Genomic DNA, 9644 nt, shown 5'->3' with positions numbered 1-9644 from the left:
CATGGCTCCTGTCACTGCAGGTTGACCGCAGCAGGATTGCTGTAACCCCCCTGAGCATCACAGGAAGCCACCTCCAGCCTCAGTTGTGCCACTGGTGCAAGGCAGCTTCGGGCTGAAAGAAGGCAGGTTTTTATAGGTGAGACTGCTTTTTCCTGACTGTTCTTGCTCTTTTGGAGTTTAGGAGCCCTTTTCTGCTCTCACTTTCCTGTAACATATGATGAAAAACTCAAACAGGATTTTGCAGGTGTTGGGCAGAACTACTTCTAATACCATTAGAAATGTTGAAGCTTTTGATTCCCCCCCTCCCTGGGGTTTTTAAACACCCTAACTTTTCTCCTTTTCTTTGCCTTCCCACACCTGCATTTCTCCTTCCCTTTTGTTTTCTCTTTTTGGGGGGGGGGGAAATGTTGGAAATATTTTCTTTTTTGCCTTTCTCTTTTGAGGAAAACGGCAGCTGGGAAATGATGAGTCAAGAGATCTGTGTCCTTTTTGTTTTTCAGATGCTTGACAGCTGTGTCACTCCAGGTAAATGATTGACTCTTCCTGCACCTTTGTTCCCTTCCTTCTGCCTTGGGTTGACCTTTCCTATCTCCATGCCAGAGCTAGCAACAGGCGTGCTCTCTTGCTGTGCATCACTCCTGGGTGTCATTTTCTGACAAATGTTTTAATTCATGAAGTCCTCTTCCTCCTCCAGGTTGTGTCCTGCAGGAGAGGACCCACACCTCCTCTAGGCTGGGAATCCATAAAGCCAGCTTGGCAGTTTATTTGTATTAAGTCAACTTAACCACGACTCCAAAGCTGATCCCTTGGAAAGCCCAACCAATTTGGCAGATAGTGAAAAAAATTAGTGATTTCATTCTTTTTCAGTTTGGTTATTCAACCATTTTTCTGGCATTCTCTGCTCTATTTTATTTCAGGTCAGTGTAGCATGAATTAACAGCCCAGCTTAGACAGCTTTAGAGGCTCCAGCAACTGCACACTGTAGGCTTTCAAACAGGCGTACTCCCAGGCATTCTCCCACAAAACCTGTCTGGAGGCAGGGATTTGATGGATGAACTCACACAATGAGACGTAGGCGAAGAGCGCAGAGGTGGATTGGGATTTGCAAACAGACCCCTCCGCACTTGCCTGCGCTTTGTCCTTCCCTGCAGATGTCCTCTGAAACACGCTTGCCCTGTTTATTAGAGGGGGGGAAGTGATCAGATGCCTTGAACAGGAACCTGTCTGATGCCGGGGGTGGCTTGTCCCCTGGGGCCGCACTGCCAGCTGCCCTCTGCAGGGGAATAACTGCAGTGCTGGGGTGGAAGGATGGGGTGAGGTCGGGCAGCCTAGTCCTACCTGTTGTTCTTGATGACATGGGCATCGCCATGCTGTTTTGGAGAGGTGTGTCTGTGTGCACACAGATGAAAGATGCTGTTTGTCCCACGGGCTGGAAGTGGCTGCTGCTACTCAGTGACTCTGGGCTCTGTCTTGCAACAATTTTAGTCCAATGCTTTATTTCCTAATTTAGGAGCTCTGCGCCCACAGCTCCTCCTCGTCTTATAGCTCAGGGCTTGCTGAAGTCCAAACAGCGCAAGTCGTTCATCGAAACAACCCCTCAGCACTGGCCCTGCCTCCTGTGCAACGCTGCATGAAAGATTTGCTCTTTTGGGGGAGCTCCTCCTGAGCTGCTGGTCTTCTCCATGAGAGAGCCCCTGGGTACCACGGGAAGCTCTCTCGCCCTGCCCAAAACTCTTACGCATGTACTTGGGGGCTGCATGGGAAGCAGGTGAGCAGGGATCAGCAAGAAATCCCCCGGGTTATTTGAGGAGCTTGGGGGAGTTGTGCAGGGGAGGAGGTGCCCTGCTCCTGTGGGGCATTGCTGAGGGCTGCAGACCCACCTGGGCAAGTGTGCCTGGCCAGTCTCTGCTCCACCACAGCTGCATTCCCCTGCAGGCATGATGGCATGGTGTGGCGCGAGGTGGCGGTGGGCACAGGCATCAGTGGGCTGGTGGCCACCAAGAGCTGCCTGAAAGAGGGGCTGGAGCCCACCTGTTTTGAGCAGAGCAAGAACATCAGAGGGCTATGGTCCTACATGGTGAGTGGCTTTGGCTGCCTGGTTTCAGAGCTGGCTGGGGAAACCTGTGTCCTCGGGGCTGGGAGGTTGCACCTGGCTGCACCCTATGTGCCTGCACCCACTTGCTCTGCTCTGATGGCTGCACGTGGGAGAGCTTGGCTGGTTCAATGCAGGTCCCCAGATCCTCTCTCTTACCCTGGGGGCAGCCTGGCCATCCCTTGGCTTGCTGAGCCAAGTCCCCTCTGAACTGCCAACCCCTCACCTTTAGGGACGGAGGGAGCCACCAGCTTCTCCCCAGCTAAGGGGCTGCAAACCCCTCAGGGCTGCACCAAAGACATGCTCACGCTCCCCCCAAAGCTCATGGAGGTAGGGACATCTCCGAAATGCAGGTCTTCAGGCCCTGTGAAAGTTACCTTGTGGGGCTACCAGCAGTCACCCCACCTTGGGGAGCACTCGCTACTGCTCAGGGTAGAAATCAGTGTGCTTTAACACAGTGGCCATGCACCACGGAGCCAAAAAGGAGCCCAAATGAATAATTAGAGGGTCAGACCCGGAGCCATCTTGTGTCATGTGCCCACCTGCTGGCAGGCTGGGGCTGAGGGGATGGTTTGGGGGTTGATCGCAGTTGCAGAAGCAGCTCAGGGTGCTGTTAAGGAAAGGAATTGAGCCCATGTGAGTTAAACCCTGGGGCGGAGGGGGATGGCATGTTCTAGGTGACCTGAAACACTGGATTCATCTCAAAACATGGACCACACGTTTTCTGTCTTTTCTGGGGAGGGCTCCAGTGAATTCCCCCAGAAAGTTTGGCGATACTTTTTGATATGTATGATGGAGAATTTCAGAACAGAATATTGCTATCAAGGGGAAAGGTAAAAAACACTTCAGCTCCCTATCTGTTTGGGTTTTTTGTTTTATTGGAAGGTTGGTAATCATTTGGCCAACCCAAATACAAATTTTCCAGTGCAGAAACTTTGCTGCATTTTTTCCCAGCTCTGTCCTGGCATCAAAGCCATCAGGAAAGGGAAATGCACTACCTGTGTTTTGTGCTGTTAAGTGCCAAGTGTCAGGCTTTGCCGTTTTTTCTTTGGCTCCAGCCTGGAGGTGGAGGCCGGGGTGACGGTATCTGGAGAAGTTGGTGCAGGGCTCCAGGACAGGCAAGGGTCATGTCCCCTGCAATTGGCCATGTCCATGCTCCTCTCCCTCCAGGACCAGGCAGAGGAAGGCAGACCCAGCATCTAACACGCTGTCTTCACCAACTCCTGCAAAGAGATGTGTTACTCTGACTTCCCCTTCCCTGATCACCACCTCAACTACATGCACAATGCCAGGTTCCAGCACTATATCTGCAATATCTATATCAGCACTTCGACCTGCTCTGGCACATACAGTTCAAGGTAAAAAGCCTGGAGCGGAGAGGGGCAGCGAGTAGTGGCGGGGACCTAGGCAGGAGGGACATTGCCTCCATACCCGGGTCTCCCTGCCACAGGGAAAATCCTGCAAGAACATATTCCAGGGAAAAAGCCTCCTGGTTTTGTTAAAGAAGGTCTCATCAGGTTCCCTCTGTGCACTCCCCAGAGCTGCCAGCATGAAATTGCAGGCGCAAACATCCCCTGGGCTCCCTGTGTCCTCTGAATCCCACTGACTCCCTAAACATCTTGGTCCACTATGTGGACACCCATGGATCTCTTTCTTTTGTTTGCTTTAAGACCCTGGTCACCAAGGCTAAAAAACATGCGGACTTTTCTGTGACAAGGCAATGGGAGGTGGTGACCCAGAGAGATGGGAAGGAAGAGACGGCGGGTTTTGATGCTGTCATGGTTTGCTCTGGGCATCACGTCTACCCAAACCTCCCCCTCGTCGACTTCCCAGGTAAGTTGTGCATGTGGAATTCATCCGCTGGGACACAGCTGAGCAACAACCTTCCATCACATTTTTGTTCTCTGCAAAAAAAATGCCTTCTCAGCATTAAAAGGAGATGAATATTTTTGGGGATGGGGGTCTGTTCAGGAAATCAAAACCTGTTTGTTTTTAAGAAAAAAGACTCAGTATCCAAACTATATCAAAGCAGGGACAATGCTAATCTTTCCCAGAAAAAAATTCTCAGGCTGTTTCCTTTGACAGAATATTTTTCATAAAAGGATTTTGTACAACACTTTTTTTTTGGCATTTTCCCATGAGTTCTAGTACAAATGTCATGCATGTTACCCGACAGCCTTTGCCTCTCTGTGTACAGGCACATTATTGGGAAAGACTTTCTCTCTGGCAAGAAATATTTGGTGCTGGGTGTCTGTTTGGAGGACATGGGCTTCAGGCTCTGACTTGTCAGGAAAACTCCCCTCAGGTCCTTGGCCATCTTCTCTTTTAAAAATGAAAGCTGCTTCCCTGTCACTCACTACCGCAAGAGTGTAAAGCCGTGCCGAGGGGATGGAGTGTGGCTGTCCAGGCGCCTCGGGGCAATGTTGGGCTTGCAATAGTGCCCTTTGGGGTACAGAAATACCATGCAAGGGTATCTTGTGCTTGCACACTCTTTAAATATTGTATGAAGCCAGAGAAAAATCCCATCCGACTATGGGTTTGCAGCATCCCTCTGTGTACAGGAGACATCTGCTACAGTGAGGAAGGCTCAGACGGATGCTCCAGCAGCATCTGCAAGAACGGGAGATCCCAAGGCCAGCACAGCCTCTCCTTTTCATTGCTGGGGTGAATTATGACCCTTCCTGTTCTTCTCCACAGGAATACAAAAGTTTTAAAGGCTGCTACTTCCACAGCTAAGAGTATAAGGAGCTGGAGAAGTTCAGAGGGAAGAAGGTGCTGGTAATAGGCTTGGGCACCTCCAGCTGTGACGTTGCCATGGAGCTCAGTACCATGGCATCACAGGTACGGGGACCTACACCAGAGCCACTGGGGAAGGAGGAGGTCCCCATCTGCTCAAGCACATGCCGCTGCCTCTGTGAGACAGCCCTGGGGCCTGGCAGCCATCGTGGGGGCAGCTCACCCCTTCCTGGCTGTTCTCCCAGGTCTACCTGAGCTCCTGAAGTGGGTCCTGGGTGATGAGCCGCATCTGGGATAATGGCTACCCCTGGGACATGCTGGTCATCACTTGTTTCCAGACCTGGCTGTGGAACATCCTCCCCAGGGCGCTCAGCGACTGGCTGTATGTGAGAGTGAACCCTAAACTGGTTCTTCAAACACGAGAACTTTGGCCTCATGCCACTGAACAGGTATGCATGGGGCCATCCATCCACAAACCCCCCAGGCGTGCTGGTTAGGGACTGGGCTGGACTGTGCCTGTCCTGGGCCAGCAGCAGAAGCCACATCTGTGACAGTTCCACTACATTTGCCCTTGCAGAACTTCACACGAGGAGCCGGTGTTCAATGATGACCTCCCAAGGCGCGTTGCCTATGGTGTGGTGGTGATAAAGCTGAATGTGAAGGAGTTCAGAGAGGTGTCCATTTTGTTCCAAGATGGGACTGTGCAGGATGATGTCAATATGGTCATCTTCGTCACTGGTTACAGTTACTCCTACACTTTTGTGGAAGATGATTCCATCATCAAAAGCAGGGACAATCAGGTCACCCTCTACAAAGGCATCCTCCCTCCTCAGCTCAAGAAGCCAACCATGACAGTCATTGGGCTGGTCCAGTCCCTTGGACCCATCACCCCAACAGCAGACCTCCAGTGCTACTGGGCAGGCAAGGTGTTTCAGGGTAGGTGGATGGACATGTGCTGGAAAAAGGTCTATTTTCTGTTACTGGGAAGTAGCATCAATGGGCAGGCTCAAACTGAAAATCAGGGCAATGCCTGAGTGCTGAGGAACACAGTGGGGTTTGGTCAGGAAACCAACAATGGGTTCTCCATGTGATGGGGTGCTTTTGGCCATGGGAGCAGGTCACTTTTCAGCCCACTGCAGATATCAATGAAGCCCCTGTGATGGGGCTGAAGAGCCTCTTGGGCATCACTGCACACCTTTAAGGACAGGGGACCCAGTGTTGTCACATCCTCAACACCCAAGCCCAGTTCTAGACATCAAAGGGAAGAGAGGCACCCAAGGGCTCAGCTGATCCCTGCAAACCCTGTCTATAGCAGGAGGGATCTCTTGGGCATCACTTCCCTTTGCTGATGCTCTTCTTGCTCTTTCCAGGACAGTGCATGCTCCCCCCAGTCAGTGAGATGATGGATGACATTGATGAGAAGATGGGGAAGAAGCTCAAGCAGTAAGTGCAGCTCATGGGACTCCCTGTGCTGGCAGAAGAGCCCTGCCATCGTCTCAGCACCAAATGGGCTGGACACAGGCACTGCAGAGGCCTGAATCAGACATGTTTGGGTGGAAAATTTGTGATGGAAACATTTCCTGTCTGAAAACGCTTGCTTGCCATCACTGAGCTTTATCAGGCTGAAAAAGCATTTCTCATTCACACACAATCAGGGTGAGGCCCCAGCAGAAATAGAACGTTTCCATCATTAGTCTTCAAAGTGACACTTTTTTGTTTCATAAAGTCCATGGAAGTGCCTTGCTTTCCCCACCTCTGACTGTATCTGATACTACAGTGAAGCAGTACTTTAAAAGTATGAATATAACCAGTGAAAGCTGAACCTGGCCCAAGCAATGTTTTCTTTTGTTTTTAGAAACTGTTGCATTGTAGGAAGTTTCAAAACACAATGTTTTCTTGTGAGACAGACTCCTCCGCTAACAGCAGCAATAATGCACATCCCCTGGAGCTGTGGCCCCCAGCCAGATCTGCTCCCCAGATTTGGTGGGAGAGAGCAGAGGCCAGATTCTGCCTTCACTGTGCTTAAAGGAAAAAAAAAAATTAAAAAAGGGGGAAAACCTAAAGCAGCCCCTCTTTTCCTCTCTCTCCCCCAAAGGTATGGGAACAGCACCATGCTGCAGACATTATATCAGCTACATGGATGAGCTGGGCTCGGCCATTGACACAAAGCCCAACGCACTGAAGCTCCTGCTTATGGACCTGTGGCTGGCCCTGGAGGTCATCTGTGGCCCCTGCAGCCCCTACCAGTTTCAGCTGAAGGGCCTCGGGAAGTGGAGTGAGACCAGAAAGGCCATCCTCACCCAGTGGGAGTGAACGCTGTGGGACAGACAGATGCACATCACCCCCACTGCCTTCCCCTGCCTGGCCGTGCTGAGGGTGTTCTTCTTCCCACTCTTCTTCCTCCTCACCACCCTTTACTGCTAGGGGAGCCCAGACGGATGGGTTGAGGATGGGGAGGGATGCAGGAGTAGTGAGCAGTGTGTGTGCGTAGGATGCTTTCTCCTGCTGGGCAATATGTGCTGCTGCCCTGCTCATTACCCTGAAAATAATTCATCATTAGTTCATCAAGAGTTCCCTAAAAAATGGCATTGATAAATCAGGTGCACTCTCCATGCCTGGTAATTTTGGGAGGTTTCTCAGCTGGGGCTATGAAAGAGTGTAAATACCAGCCCTAGGTTATTTTATCCCTCTAAGTGTGTTCAAGTAGTGGCGCATTGCTACATGTCTTTAAATCTCCCTGTCTACTCTCTCTTTGTCTGATGGAAAACTGGAGTCAATGTGTTTGGTTTTTCGAGAAGTTTTGGTGTAGACCTTGTACTCTGGCTAAAATGAGCTTGCCTGAACTGGCCCTTTTGAAAAATAATTTTCATAACAAGTAAAGAAAAAGATCCATGTTTTTCTCCAGTGGGGAAAGATGCCCAAATGAAAAAAATCCAGATTAAAATATCAAGAGGAATACTCTGATATATAAATAAATGGCCCACGAGCTCTCAGAACAACACCTGGACTTTGCTGGAATGTGTGAGCATCTGAAAGCTGAGATGAACTGGGTCTGCTAGCCAAAATGCCTGGCCCAGTTAGGGCTGTGTAACCCAGTGCCATGGCTGCTGCGGTCATGGCAAGAGCATCCTCAGAAAGATCCCTCTCTGAGCCGCTTTGCTTCCCACCAGGCATCACCGGCCCCACAGTAACAGCTCAGATAGGCACCTGCACCTTGCCTTGCCACTCTCTGTGCCCACCCCCAAAGTTTGTCCAGGGTTGACAGGGATGTGCCATCTGCCCAATTGCCCACCCTGGGTGGGGGACAAAGCCTCCAAGGTTCACCCTCACCTGAGCAAGTGGGGAGGAGCTGGGCTGATCCTGGTGAGCTGCCAAACTCCTGATGTGGCTGGGTCTGCCGGCTTTTTCTTTGTGTCCATCGGCTCAGGGTGGAACCACCCCCATGGCATAATTTTGGTGCTCTGCAGGAAGCACTCTGCCTGCAGGCAGCTGCAGGCACCTCGGCTTTTCTCCTCCATACAGCAACAACTTACAGCTTTGCAAAATGCTCCATGGGTTTATGAAAGGCACCACGTAAATGCAAAATAATATCATTACTGTGAGCTCTAGCCCTGGAAGTGAGACTACAGGACACTTGCCCTTCCCTTTTCAGTGCCTCTGCCCGAGTGCTCTGCTAACATGCTTCCTCCTGCCAGGTGATGAAGGGATTTGCCTGCTCTTATTTCTTCCTGTCCAAATGATGTGTACCTGTGGTGGGAATCAAACCTTTCCTACAACTGTGGTCCAACTCACAAAACCTCAGATGTACTGACTATCTCAGAAACAAACATGAGTAAAAATATAGCAGCATCATCTGATCAATTTTTTAAATTCTCTTGCAATTAACAAGCTGTGCGTGGTGTATTAGTGTGATTTTTCTTTCTAGCTGGTGATGGCAGCCTTGTTAACTGGCTGGGACACAGACTGTGGTGGCAGGGGACATCACTGCTTGCCCTGTGCTGAGCTGCAGGGTGCTGGCAGGACCCACGCTGAAGGCGATGGGTGCCAGGAGCCCTTCCCCTTTGGAAGCTGCAGTACCAGGCTTTGTGAAAGAAAGGGCAGTGGGGAGAAGAGGCAGCTGTCGGCACTGGGAGCTGTGGGATGCACTGAGGAGGTGTCAGGGCACCAACAGGGCAAGCAGAGATGATGTCAGGGAATGAAAGCAGAGGGTTTGTGGGGTGCTGGCAGGGCAGCCCCTCTTCCCCAGGTGTGGTCAATAAATGGACGTGGGCTAGGCTGTCACAAGGGCTCTCTGGGGCTGGCTTACATCTGCAAAATGGGTTGAATGGCCTATGTCTGTGCTGCTGAGAGCATGCTGGCTGCACCGCTCTTCCCTGGGCAGATTGCAGGGTGTTACTGCTGGCCAGAGGATTATGGGGAAGGTGTACCCAGCTGCTATTTTTGAATTCCTCTGTTCTGCAGCTGTTCTCATGTGTGCAAACCTACCATGGGACCAAAACCCCAAATCCAACAGCATCCCTCTAAACGAGGATGCTGTGGGGTAGTCCTTTGCAGAGCGGAGACATGCATCCCATGTTTCCTTTTACGCTAGCTTCCACCTTCTTCTGTTATTCGAACAATTAATTATTTTACACATGCAAACCCAGTAACCACCCATGATACTTTCACCCCTTACTGATTTGCTCCAAAAAGCCAGAATTTTAGCCAGCATTTCATGACATTGCTACTGCCAGATGCCTTGGGGATGCCAATACCAAGGCCAGCTGCCAGGTGAAGATGAAGTGAACCTGCACGGTGTCCTGCAGACCAAACACCA

At 50.9% G+C, this 9644-nt stretch overlaps 1 pseudogene across 1 annotated transcript; it reads left to right on the top strand.

Moving 5' to 3' along the window:
- The first annotated feature begins 1945 nt into the window (after nucleotides 1-1945).
- LOC309590298 (flavin-containing monooxygenase 3-like) lies at nucleotides 1946-7252 on the top strand (annotated as a pseudogene). Its single transcript has 8 exons — nucleotides 1946-2077; nucleotides 3263-3450; nucleotides 3763-3925; nucleotides 4790-4933; nucleotides 5074-5277; nucleotides 5406-5764; nucleotides 6199-6271; nucleotides 6924-7252. The product of its transcript is annotated as a flavin-containing monooxygenase 3-like (transcript).
- Nucleotides 7253-9644: the final 2392 nt, after the last annotated feature.

Source organism: Platalea leucorodia (assembly GCF_965183815.1).
Source record: "Platalea leucorodia genome assembly, chromosome: 5".
Classification (NCBI taxonomy): domain Eukaryota; kingdom Metazoa; phylum Chordata; class Aves; order Pelecaniformes; family Threskiornithidae; genus Platalea; species Platalea leucorodia.
Note: the sequence above shows the minus strand (reverse complement) of the source record. Positions and strands in the feature narration are given on the sequence as shown.